This window comes from Hoplias malabaricus, chromosome 3, assembly GCF_029633855.1.
Source record: "Hoplias malabaricus isolate fHopMal1 chromosome 3, fHopMal1.hap1, whole genome shotgun sequence".
Classification (NCBI taxonomy): domain Eukaryota; kingdom Metazoa; phylum Chordata; class Actinopteri; order Characiformes; family Erythrinidae; genus Hoplias; species Hoplias malabaricus.
In genome coordinates this window covers 61941808-61955763 of record NC_089802.1, presented here as the reverse complement: position 1 = coordinate 61955763, position 13956 = coordinate 61941808, and the positions used below count along the sequence as shown (strand labels likewise).

Genomic DNA, 13956 nt, shown 5'->3' with positions numbered 1-13956 from the left:
TTGTTTTTCATGCTTAATGCAATACATTTCTTGTGAAGAGCAGGTTTTATTCATTTTAATACTTTGAATAAATAAATGAGTTTTTTTCATCAATTAACATTTAAAAGGCTCTCCTACTTTTTTATGTTGAATGATGAAATATCCAAACAATTATATTTATACAACTGAAAGAGTATGAATAGGTTCTTTAGTGTTCTGTTTTAATATTTAGATTGTGTGGCTTTTTAAGTTTATACTACCTGATGTAGCATGGTGGTGAGATGTAAAAGGGGTTTTTCCAGTGCAAAATCATTTTTAAGTTCCTTTTAAGTTCCTTAAATTCCTCCTTTATCTTAACATGACTAGACCATTTAAAAATATATATATACATATATGTTTGTCAAACATATATATATATATATATATATATATATATATATATATATATATGTTTATGTATATATGTATATTTTTTAAGTTAAAAAAAGGAAATTAAAGGAAGATGATGATGCTGTATCTTAAAGCAGTCCTGGTTTAATCCTACCTAAATCTGTATTTTAAGTACATTTAAATGTACAGGGGTTAGACAATGAAAATTTAGTGTGGGAGGTTTCATGGCTAAATTGGAGCAGCCTGGTGGCCAATCTTCATTAATTGTATATTGCACCAGTAAGACCATGTGCATCCAATGGTTCAAACATTGTATCTTGAAGGCGGTGCTGTGTATCAGGACAACAATGCACCAATACACACAGCAAGACTGGTGAAAGATTGGTTTGATGAACATGAAAGTGAAGTTGAACATCTTCCATGGCCTGCACAGTCACCAGATCTAAATATTATTGAGCCACTTTGGGGTGTTTTGGAGGAGCGAGTCAGGAAATGTTTTCCTCCACCAGCATCACGTAGTGACCTGGCCACTATCCTGCAAGAAGAATGGCTTAAAATCCCTCTGACCACTGTGAAGGACTTGTATATGTCATTCCCAAGTCGAATTGATGCTGTATTGGCCGCAAAAGGAGGCCCTACACCATACTAATAAATTATTGTGGTCTAAAACCAGGTGTTTCAGTTTCATTGTCCAACCCCTGTATGTGCACTTTTAAAGGTACTAGCATATTTGTTCATTTAATAACATTAATGCTACTACTAAAATATATTACAGTGTTTAACAAAGTATTTCCACTGCCTTCTATATAGAAAACTATATGTAAACTATTGTAAACTGACTTCACAATACCAAAAAGTAGTCTCTGGGCAAGACACCTAACTCTGTGTTATAGCTCCCTAATATGATTACAATTGTAAGTCATTTATAAATAAGCACCTGTCAAATGTCACAGTGTAAAAGTAGATTTCTTGGTTGTTGTTGTTTTTTTTTTTTACTATTCTTAAATTGATTTATTTATTTTACAGAGACAAAAACTTTAAAATAATTATTCCAGAATGTAACATAATGTAAATGTAAAGCTTACAAATACAGTTCATTAAACCTGATATGTTTTAAAAATAGTTTTTATGATACTTCTGAAAATACTCTGTACATACTGACAGCAATCAGTAAAATATTGATGACATAAAAGGATTCCATTTTTGAATAAGTAATAATATAAATGTCAGTGGCTGGTATAGTGGATAATATTCATATGGCAGACTATGGTTCATCCTGCTTGGGTAGGAGCACTGCATTACACCAATAAATACCTTTGGAATTTATTTCCGTGTTTGCCTACATATAGCATCATTAAAATATTTGAAGAAAAAAAATTAAACTTAAAAATAAATTGATCAAATTAAATAAAATTGATAAGAATTAGGCCAGCATGTAGTGTCGCAGTCACACAGCTCCAGGGATCTGGAGTGTTGTGGGTTTGAGTCCTGCTCCGGGTGACTGTCTGTGAGGAGTTTGGCGTGTTCTCCCTGTGTCCGTGTGGGTTTACTCCGGGTGCTCCGGTTTCCTCCCACGGTCCAAAAACATACACTGGTAGGTGGATTGATGACTGGAGTTGTATGTGTGTGTCACCATCTGCCAGCCGTCTGTATGTCATTGGTGATTTAAGTGGACTACAATATTTTCTAATTTATTTTCCAGTTTATACAAAATGAGACCGTTTGTAAAGCCCTGTGATGAACCGGTGCACTATCCAAGGTGTGTTTAAATCTTCCTTAACATCAAGTGGTTCTGGACAGGCTCCATACCCATTAGGAAGAGTTGGTCACAAAAAATAAAATAATAATACTAATGAATGAATATATTCAAATTGATTTTGATAATTGCTAGTTTTACACGTAGACTTCAGTTCCTAATGTAGGTTCATGCAAAACTCATCTTCATATTAGTTTATGCAAATTGATGTCACTGCATGAGTCAGTAACAACAGAAGCATATTTGTATTGCAGCTTCAGGGTAGGAATTGCATTCAAGACATATGAAACCAGTAATTTTAACATTAAATTAATTCAAAGGAACAGGGGGATATTTCAACTCATTTTATCTTCATGAAACAACGTGGAGAAACGTTATTTATTCTCACTGCAGGGTGTCACATATCTTCTGTCCTCCACTCAACAGCGGGCAATTTTTCACAATTCAGTGCTGACTGGAAGCCAATTAAATGTTATACTCCACAGAGAAACTGAAAATATAATATGAGGCATTAAGAATTCCTTTTAAATTAGATAAATAACTCAAAAGGCCAGTGCAGTTGAGATGATCACTAAAATGAAATTTCATGCTTCAGGATTCATGCATAATACAGCCATAAATAAATGAGTGGAATAATGAACCCTCACGTTTATGAAATAACTTGGTAATTATTTTAAACAACCTAAAATATTTGAATTAAAGGGAAGAGTCAAGTTTATTGAATGACGTGTAATTGTAGATCTGTGAGTCCTGCTGTTCAAATCAGTAGCGTAAAGCAACATTCATATATTTGCCCTAAGGGAAAATGGTAACTTTGTATTCATTATTAACAGGTGTAAGGTCATTAATAAATATAGCCTACACTCTTCAAAAGGTGCCACAAATGGTTCTTTAAGCAGTCCCATATTAGAAGAACTATACTTTTGATTCCATACAGAACCATGCTTGTTAAAAAGATGTGTGCGTGTCAAGAACCTTTTAAAGGATTAAAGACTATTCACTTGATGTAAAGGTTCTTTACCAGTTTAAAAGTTTATGGAGTTTTTCTTCTATGGCATCGGTCATAGAACCCTTTGTAGCACCTTTATTTTTAAGAGTGTACAGTACGCTATCTCCTATCTTTGCATCTGTTTGGAACAATTTGGAACACAGACAGCTAATAAGGAAGGAACACTTGTGAAAGGAATTCACTTTTGAAATAATTAAAGGGTAATTACACAAATATTCATAAACTTCAAGACTTATACTAATCAGCCAGGGTAGTCTGATGTGAAATGCTCACTTCAAAGTCAGAATTGAGCACGGAGACAGTGATTGAGCCCAGATGTATAAAGAGTTTAATGCCTATAAAAGCACTCACACAGGAACTTATTACATCAAATGCATAAGAAAACTGCAATAATCAGCATCAAATATAAAAATTTAAAGGAAACGTTCGCTTTTTTTTGTATTCTTCACCTGGTTTCAATTATAAAACCATGCACCATTTTACATTACTTCACTCTGAATGGTTTTGTTTAAATATTTATGATTATATTATTCCAAAATATAGAATTCCGGAATTGGTGGAATACTTTTTTTTAAGAAAGACGATGTCTACAATTATGGGGAACTGCTGCTCTCTCTGCTTTGCTTACATTCAGAAATGCCATGTCTTTTAATGTGGATCGGTTTGTTATATATGTGGCTGAAGTTTTGCTTGTCTATAATTTTTAATACACAGTTTGAATTACCACAGAAACTCATTTATAACTAAAGTTGTTTAATTTGTAGCACTTTCGGTCTGTGTTTTCTTTCATACAGTTAGCACACGCCCGAATTTAGAGCCAGTTCCACATTAAGTAATCTGAAAAATCAGTAAATATTACCCACCAGGAATAGAGTGATATCCTCATCCCAGTTCATGCTTTTTAACGTTCAGAGCGCTCTCACTGTCTAAACACATCTATATGCTGTTTCTCTGTCATGAGCAGAGAGAAACCCTTTACCCATTTATTGACACTGGGGCTTTGTAAACACATTAGACTGGTTTCCAGCATTTAAACAGTCTGGAAAGTTAGCAAATGGTGAGGAAACATCTTTAGAATTTTATAAAAACTATTTTATGATTAAAATCTTGAACATCACCTTTAAAAATTATTTGTGTAAGCTATAGTGGTCATATTCAGTTACTGGTTAAAGACGTCGTGTTCACAAAACTATGACCTGAAGAACTACATAAAAGTGGGTTGATGTGAATGAGAGTTCTGTCTCAGTAAGGTTTACTCCTACCTATGTGTGTATGCCAGCGTGTAAAATTATACACAGTCTCAGAGGTGTCACACCCAGCAATTCTCTGCCCCTAAAATAACTAATTCAATTCCTAAGCCAGTTATCAAGCATGTTCTGAATGAAACAGGTGTTCGAAAACACAAAACTACAGAGCCCTTATGCCCTGGACTGAGCATGAATGCTGCTTTTAAACATAGCTTTCTCAGTCCTGGTCTGGAATCTCCAAATGCTGCAAGGTTTAATGCGTTTATATATTAATATATCTTGAAATAACATGAAAAGACCATTGTAGGACTAAACAGCTAATTAAAATTTAAAGCATACACCAAATCAGCCAAAACATTAAAACCACCAGCCTAGTATTGTGTAGGTAATGCTCAGGCTGCTATAAAAGCTCTGACTCATCGAGGCATGGACACAACAAGACACCTGAAGGTGTCCCATTGTATATTTTACCCAGATGGATCAGAGTAATTTATCCAGAACATATACTTTGTTTGCCCACTACAGGGTGTGTTCCTTGTGTGTGCCTTGCATCCAGTGATCCAAGTGTTTGTTCAATGTAGTACACAATTATGTTGAAAATTTCATATATAATGCAACTGAAGGGCTTGTAACTTAACTTGGAACCCTGGTCTATAAATTAATAAGGCGTGTGTTTGAATAATGAAAATTCTTTGACCACTGAGGCCCACTGTTTTCTTATAAAATTTACAGAAAACATAACAGAGCAGCACCGTGTGAAAGAGATGCAGACTGAGAGGTGAATATGTCTGTGTGTTAGCCGCAGAGATTTCTTGTTAATCTGCCAAGCATTCCGCATTATTCCCAAAAGAAGCATGAGAAGAGCTAGACTTGGAACATTTTCTACAGAACTTATAGCTATTTGATGAGCCTCAGAGAAGCCAACTCTGAAACCAGTGGAGTGCAAGAGGTTGTGCCATGCAGTGGAACCTGTTGATGGAGGGACTGTGTGCCAAGTGGCTCTGGTGCGAGCTACTGGTAATTGATTATTTTCTGGTGATGTAAATAGTGGAGGCATTGCATTAGACATTACCACAGGCAAAATCCAGCAAGGAAACCATTTCTCTCAACTGCACTCATTCCAGGATGCACTAAGGCTTATGGGTGTTTTGTGGTTCTTCTGGGAGTTGTGTTTGGGGCACATATTTTAAGGTTATGTGTATGTCCTTGGATGTTTGTATCTGTGTTCTTAGTGTATGGCAACTGATGTGGGCAGAGGGGTTCCATGATGAGGGATAAGGGCTCTGCTGGTTCCACCATCCACACATACACAAATACTACTCTGTTCCTGTTCCCTTTGTCCTTTGAAGGGTGAAATAAAGAGTACCATATTTATGCACATCTTAGCTGCATTCCAAATCCTAGGCTTCTCAGCTGCTGCATCATTGAAAGCTATTCCAATGTGAAGGACCCTTCGTATACAGCCTACGCTCTGAGCGCTTTTGTGGACACTCTTTTATGGCTCCTTTATTACCCACAATTCTCTGCACATGTATAGGGCCAATGAGAAAATAAACAAGACATGGCGAAAACAGAGCTTCAGAAGTTTCAGGAGCAGATTTCCTTTACCTTGTAAAGTGTAAAATGATTGATTCATTAAAATATTTGTCTCTATACCATATTGAATCAATAAGCTCCTTGGCATATTACAGTACCCTTTTCTAGAGCATTTTTTATTTACTAGTATTTTATTTTTAATCATAGTTTAAATGTATATGTTTAAAGTTAAAATTGTATTGTTTACTGTTGATTGCAGATTGTGAATGTGTCACTTTAAAAAATATTTTAAAAAGAATATTATCTTTCAGAATAATTTCAATAAGTATATACAATCTATTTTAAATTAGGTTGTGGGTTTGAGTCCCGCTTCAGGTGACTGTCTGTGAAGAGTTTGGTGTGTTCTCCCCGTGTCCTTGTGGGCTTCCTCCGGGTGCTCCAGTTTCCAAAAACACTTGTTGGTAGGTGGATTGGCTACTCAAAAGTGGCCGTAGGTGTGTGTGTGTGTGTGTGTATATATGTGTGTATGCTTCACTGTGAAGGACTGGTGCCCCCTCCATGGTGTGTTCCTGCCTTGCGTCCAATGATTCCAGGCTCCGGACCCACTGCAACCCTGAACTGGATAAGCGGTTACAATGAATAAATGAATGAATTAATGTTAATGATGATGTTGTAGTTGGAGGTTTTAAGTATGCCTAAGTTTTAGGACAACCCTGTGTGTGTGTGTGTGTGTGTATGTGTGTGTGTATAGGAAGGAGGTCTCTAAAAGCATACATCTTTATTGATTAACATTAATGCATAAACATTTATTAATGTGTCAAGACTAATAAGTAACCTTATAGCATGTTAAACCCTGTTTTAAATGTCAAGTTATGGCTTACCACCTTATAACATTTTACATATGCATGCCATAAAACAATTAATAAATACATCAAAGTCTGGTAAAGTCAGATTGATCTCTTTCTTACAAACCTCCATCCTTCATTTATAAATAATTCTGAGGTAAAACCAATTTTAATTGAGTAATTTAGTTAAATATATGGTGAGGTGTATGAATTAGTGTGTGAGATTTTATTTATTTACATTTTACATTTTATTTACATGCATTTAGTAGATGGATAAATAAATTGAAGTGAATTTAAACAAATCTTCCTTGCTGGTGAAGCAATAGTTAATGTTTCACTGAAATCAGGGTTCAAAATATCCTTTGGACAGAGACCAGTTCAGATCCGCAGACGGTAATTCAGACAGTTGTGAGTAGACTTTACATTTACTGAACTTTTCTAACAGTTTAAACAGCTTCATAAATTGTTGTTTCAGCAGCGTGCAAAGAGGTGCTCAGAAAGTTTAGTTCTGGGATGAATTCAAAGACTGACGAGTTTAGCGCGACCGTTAACAACTTTAGCTAAAGTCTGTGCCAGTTTGTAATCTGCAGATGTAAATGGCTGCATTCAGTTGATGATAATAAATGTGGTGAAGCAGCTTGAAATGAAGAAAACGGACACTTTTTTTGCTTTATGATACTGATGGATGTTTTAATAATAATCATTATCGTAATTATTATTATTATTATTGTTATAATTATTATTACCAACTGTATTATTATTATTATTATTATTATTATTACAAAAGTGTAAGTAAAACTAAAAGGCATTGTAAACAATTTTTTTTATTCACGGTTAGCGGCGCTTATTTTGCGCAGCCGGGGACTCTTAACTCCACTGTGTATTTTGTGTTAAAGCCTGCGCAGAACGTGCGCTGATGGGCCGCGCTCTATTTGTTTTCCTTCACTCCATTGGTACGTTCAGAGGCGGCGACAAAACGTCACGTTGAATCTGCTCATGTGAAACGTAAAATCTCTTATTCACTGACAGAGCAGAGCACATTAATGACTGTTGAGTTTAGGAATTCAGTATAGAAGGATTCAAGACGGGTTTATGGTTTAAACCCTGAAACCTCCCGTGAAAACAGCAGTCTCTGGAACAGGTACCAGTTGTGTCTGTATATGTGTCTGGATCTGGAGCGGGTTGATAGGCGTTTTAAATAAAGCTGTCAAAGTGTGAACATGAGTGAACAGTTCGGTAACTGTTCACACCGCAGTTGTGTATCCACACACACGTAATGTACACGTGTAGACTTTCTCAGTGTGCACTTTTATCCGCTGTAAGTTTAATATTAAAAGGCAACTGTCCGACTTGAATTTACTTTGAGGCCAGTTAATACTCTTGAAGCGTTTTTTTCTTCCCGATTTGTAAAATCAGCTTGCATCTACAATCCTTGTTCATTTCATCAGCTCCAGAGTCCACATTGGTCATTTGTAATTCATTCAATTGTCAGGACCCCACAGATAGGTACTTGTGCAGTGAAACTGACGTAATGGTGGTTAGTGTGTGTTGCACTGGTAGGAGTGGATCAGACACAGCAGTGCTGTTGGAGTTTTTAATTCATTAATTTTTCATTTTTTTAAATAACATGCGCAAGATGTTTCGCAATCACACAGCTCCAGGATCCTGGGGTTGTGTGTTCCAATCCTGCTTCGGGTGAGGAGATGCGAAGAGTTGTGTTCTCCTTGTCTCCACATGGGTTTCCTCCAGTTGCTCCTGTTTCCTCCCACTGTCCAAAAACACATGTTGGTAGGTGAGTTGGCTACTCAAATGTGTCCATAGGTTTAAGTGAACATGTGAGTGTGTGTTGCCCTGCTAAAGACTGGCGCTCCGTCCAGGGTGTGTTCCCGCCTTCTGCCCAGTGATTCTGGATAGGCTCTGGACCCACTGTGAATGAATGTATATCATTTTGAGTCACCAATCCACTTAACAACGTCTGTTTTTGGACCATGGGAGGAAACCCATAAAGACATGGGGAGAACACACCAAACTCATCACAGACAGTCACCAGGAGTGGGGCTCGAACCCACAATCCCAGGATCCTGGAGCTGTGTGACTGTGACAAATGTATTTCAAGTGTATGTAATTTAATAATTATACACATTTTTTCAAACAATAAAAAATACAATATTGTGATAATCATGATATTCTGACTTGTTCACATAATGATGTCATTATGTGAGTAAGTTAGGCACAGCGACAGGTAAGGTGGAAATTTGCCCAAAAGAAGAGTGACTTCAGTTGTGTAGAGGTGGTTTGTATATAAAATATCAATATTCTATTTCTATTTTATATAAAGTCATAAACTTGTTAAGTAACATTTGTTTACAAAATAAACAAATACTTACACATTTATTTGTTGTTTCTTCCTAATATTTGAAATCGTTAGATTGGCACAAAAATAAAATGTTATGTATAATAATTAAAATAAGAAATTAAATATATTCTTCATCATCATCATCTTTGTCACTTAATTCATTTTAGGGTTGCGGTATTAACTATATTATTAATTGAATATAATATTAATATAAAATTTATTTTATTGCAATAGTAATATTTAATATTTAATTTTCATATAATCAAAAATACCAAAATACCCTGAAATATTGTGATATTATTTTTGGGTCTTATCGCCCACCTGTAGTGCGTGGCAATTGTAATGCTAAGATAATGCAAAGACACATACATGCATTTTACCATGCACTCAAGCATGCACACATACACACAGGTACAAATGCTTGCACATGAATATAATCAATCAATATACTGAAAACAAACATACTACAGTATACTGGATTTATAAGAAAAAGTAATGTTTATAATAAATATATTAGAACACTACCTAATGCTGTTTTACCCAGTTCAAACACTGGTCCCCATAAAGAAAAAAAAACATTGATGCATGACATACACAAGAGTGGACAACACTCATAAAAAAGTACAAAACACACATTGAGTAACCTTTAATTAAATTAATCCATATTAAAATCATAGTTAATCAGAAAATATTTTTGTACCTGTAGGTTTCTTGCAAAAAACAGGATTTAACAGATATTCCAGAATATCTTATGGGATATATGGTGAAGTTCACGGCCCTCCACCATTTTGGGTTTAAAATGCAATATTTAAAACTATCAATAACTGTAATGCTTTACATTACTTACTTAAATTGTTGGTAATCCTCTATAGTCCATGGGTCCCCAATCATATTCACAATAGGCCTGTGTGGCTGCAGGTTTCATTCCAATTAAGCAACAGCACACCTGATTCTACTTGTTTAATTAGCTATGCTTTAAACAGTTGGTTAATTAAACAGGGTGTGCTCCTCCTATAGTCCTTTATCGGTGATCACATGAAGCTTCTGGCTGGATACGTTTGCATAGTGGACTATTCTCAGTTCAACAGTGACATTGAGGGGTTTAAAAACTCCAGCAACAATACTATGTCTGATCCAAACATACCTGCACAACCGGACAGCTGGGGCAGATACCAGGAAATTCTCAAAGCTGCCAAAATTTTGCTATTATTTTAAATAATATTCATAATCCCTGTGTTCTTTTAATATTATCACTGCTATTCTTAACACCCCATATCTGTTTGTTTTGATGTTTCCTCTGACACCTGTATTTGTACACTTTTTATAGGCTGAGTTGCTAACTTAAGATATTCTATCACAGCTCCTTTTTATGACCCATAAGTTACAGTCACATTTTCTGCTGTTTTAACCAGTTTGAGCCGGAGCCTCTCTTTATCATTTAATTGAAGTTATTGGTTATTTGAAATCTTCAGTTTTCCTAGAAATTATGTCCTCCCCTTTTTTATTAAAGGTGATATTTAGATTATAGTCCAAACAGTTATTTGAGTCATTTTAAAGAGCACTCTCACCTAATCTAAATTTAAGTATCTAGATCCCTCAGTCCTCTTTTAAACTAAATTCATTTCCAAGATCTAGTTTCTTTCAAATATCTGAGGAAATATGAGGAAATAAAATTGAGGAAGTTTATACAACTGTAATCTTTTATAGATAAATATTTTCAAGGTTTGGCCTTTTCTTTAATTCTTTTTCTTTTAATGCTGATTTGGATAATGGAGGATAACAGCTTTTTTCTCCTCATTATGAAGCATAGTGGGATACATTTATTGTTGTGATGTATAGAGATAAAGGTTTCTATATTTTTAAATGCTGTGAGATCCTCTCCAGCACAGGTAGTGGCACTGTATATCGGATAAATATATATATATATATTTATATATATATATATAACACACAACAGAGAACATGTTTTCCACATACTGGCTTTTCTTTACTGACCTCTTGCACATTTTAGGATTTATTTTAATATTTTGCTGTTTGTTTAAAATCATTTAATGGGCTAGCTTCCATCTATCTCTCCATTACATCTAGATGTTCCATCAAAGTCACTGAGATTTGCTGATCAGCTCCTCCTGGTTGTCTCTAAATATAGGTTGAAACACAGGGGAGATGCTTTTGCAGCCATAGCACTTAAAGTATGGAATGTGTTGCTGCTGCATGGTAGGCTGACCTCCACAGTGTCAGTTTTCATATATCATCTTAAATCTTATTTTCATTCATTCATTGTCTGTAAGCGCTTATCCAGTTCAGGGCGCAGTGGGTCCGGAGCCTACACAGAATCCCTGGGCACAAGGCGGGAACACACCCTGGAGGGGGCACCAGTCCTTCACAGGGCGACACACACACACACACACACACACACACATTCAATCACACACTCACACCTAGGGACATTTTGAGTCGCCAATCCACCTACCAATGTGTGTTTTTTGGACTGTGGGAGCAAACCCACACGGACAGGGGGAGAACTTACCAAACTCCTCACAGACGGTCACCTGGAGCGGGACTTGAACCCATTACTTCAAGGTCCTTGGAGATGTGTGACAGCGACACTACATGTTGCACCACTGTGCTGCCCTTAAATCTTATTTCTATAAATAAAATTTTATTAATTTATACCGGATGTTTGTTTTTTTGAAGGCACTTTAGTCAGGAGTTGTTTTAAATGTGCTCTATGAATAAAATTGACAATGACTTTGACACACTGACATGCTGCCACCAAACAACCAAACATCAGTGTTAATGTATTGCTGAGAATGGTCCACCAACCAAATAATAACTGATCCATGGTGGTCCTGTGGGTGTCTTCACTATTGAAGAAGAGGGTGAAAGGGGGCTGACAAAGTTCATTACTTTCATGAATATCCATGTTTTCAAGTCACTATATGGATCATTATTACTTTTTCATTTTATTATTTTTTGAGGAATAAATGTATGTTTTGGAGGTTTAACTTTTACGTGTGATATCAAAAATGTTTTATCCATTGTTCAGGTATTTTAATATATCAGTAATGCTTTGAAGACAAAGGGCTGTAAAGCAGAATGTACTTTTATTAGCTATATTTAGGTTAGGACCCTCAGGGCTATTTAAAAAATGCCATTTGTTCTTTAAACATGTTCTAGTAATTAACTACACTTGAAGTAAGAGTGGAAAATTGTGCAGTGGAAAATTGTGCTAGGGAAGTTGAAATTGTGGGATCTACAGCAGTTTGGCTTACTGCCTCAAATTAGATGGCCGTTGACAGTTTATCACGTTTCGATCACAGAAGTAGAGAGGATGGAAAGGGTTATAAACTAGGCTATAAGGAAGTGGTTAGGGGTGCCACAGTATTTAAGTTTGGCATGGTATGGGAGAGGGGAACTGGAGCTACCACTCACAAATTAAGTGGAGAAATTTAAATGTGCAAGGGTGAGTTGCGAGATGATTTTGTCAGGATTGAAGGATGCAGTGGTTAAAGCAGCAGCGCCAGTCACAAAAGCAGGAAGGAAGTGGAACCCACGAGTGGCAGTGCAGGTAGCCAGGAGCTCTATAGAGCTAATGGATGTGATTGGCCAAGTGCAATGCAGAAGAGCAGGTCTTGGGTCAGGTGATTCGTGAAAAAAGTTTGTAAGGCCACATCACCAGAGAGAAGGCTAATGATGACTAGATTTATTCGCAATCAGGAAGAGGAGGCACAGTGCGAAACAGCAGCATCACAGGGAAAACAAGGCCAGTGGCTTGGGAGAATCTAGAGAAGCGGAAGATCACTTGGCAAGAATTGTGGGCAAGTTGTATTAATTTTATGCTTGGAGCAACTTATGATGTCCTTCCAAATCCACAAAATCTTGGACAGTGGGTAGGTGAAGACCCTAGTTGTAGATTATGTACAGGGGCTGGCACACTGAAGCATATTCTATCAGCTTGTAAGGTTAGTTTGTCACAGGGGAGGTATACATTGAATTGCATTTATTGTCACATACAAAGTTATACAAGTACAACTTGCAGCGAAATTACATAATTTTTTACATTACATGGAGACATAATCAGGTGCTAAAGGTTTAGCATGTTTGTTGGACAGCAAACGCTTAGAGGTAAACACATTATGAGTGGTTGTAGTAATAAAGTGATTAGGTTTGTGCGTGAGGGGGAACATATTCGAGTGTGTGCATAGGCTATAAATAGTGGTAGATGGGGCGAAGCACGACTTTGGAAATTGCTGCTGGGTGTAGGTAAAAACTGCAGGTCCCAGAGTACATTGCATTAACTACACTGAGGCCAGTAGATGAGGATGCAGTAGACAAAGTATTCGAAAGGAAGAACCTGAAGTTTACGGACTTGGTGGCTGATGTGAGGGAATGTGGGTGGCAGGCACATGTTAGACCGTTGGAGATAGGTGTTAGGGGATTTGTAGCCAAGTTTGCCACATACCTGCTTGTGCAGTTTGGCATCAGGGGCCAGAAATTAAGGGCAGCTATGAAGGATTTACCAGAAACAGCTGAAAGGTCTAGTCAGTGGTTTTGGATAAGGAGAACACAGACTAGTTGGGGAAATGCACTGTAGAAGTACTTTTTGTGGAGGTTGGTGATGTAGCACGTAAAGATCACATGGAACTGGTGCACTGAGCATGCATTAACGGTACAGCCTTCATCACCAGGGAGGTCAGTGTGGATTTACGGTTGTTGATACTTAAGGACAGGGAATGACTGTAAAGCTAACTTGGAGTTGAGTGAGTCTCGTCCTTATGGAATCTCTAATGTATTGTCATAGGATGTTTTACATCTTATCTTGTGTATTATTATAA

At 36.6% G+C, this 13956-nt stretch overlaps 1 protein-coding gene across 5 annotated transcripts in view; it reads left to right on the top strand.

Annotated features, from left to right (window-relative positions):
- LOC136691011 (kynurenine--oxoglutarate transaminase 3) overlaps positions 1-13956 on the top strand; it is a 30281-nt gene that overhangs the window by 5977 nt on the left and 10348 nt on the right. For 2 of the 5 annotated variants that reach the window (XM_066663210.1, XM_066663207.1), the window contains exon 1: positions 7123-7170. The exons of 1 other annotated variant lie outside the window; for it this stretch is intronic. The gene's annotated coding sequence lies outside the window, so the exon portion shown is untranslated. Of the gene's footprint in view, positions 1-7122; positions 7171-7726; positions 7904-13956 lie in introns of those variants that run through there. 2 more of the 5 variants (XM_066663209.1, XM_066663206.1) reach the window with 1 other exon arrangement.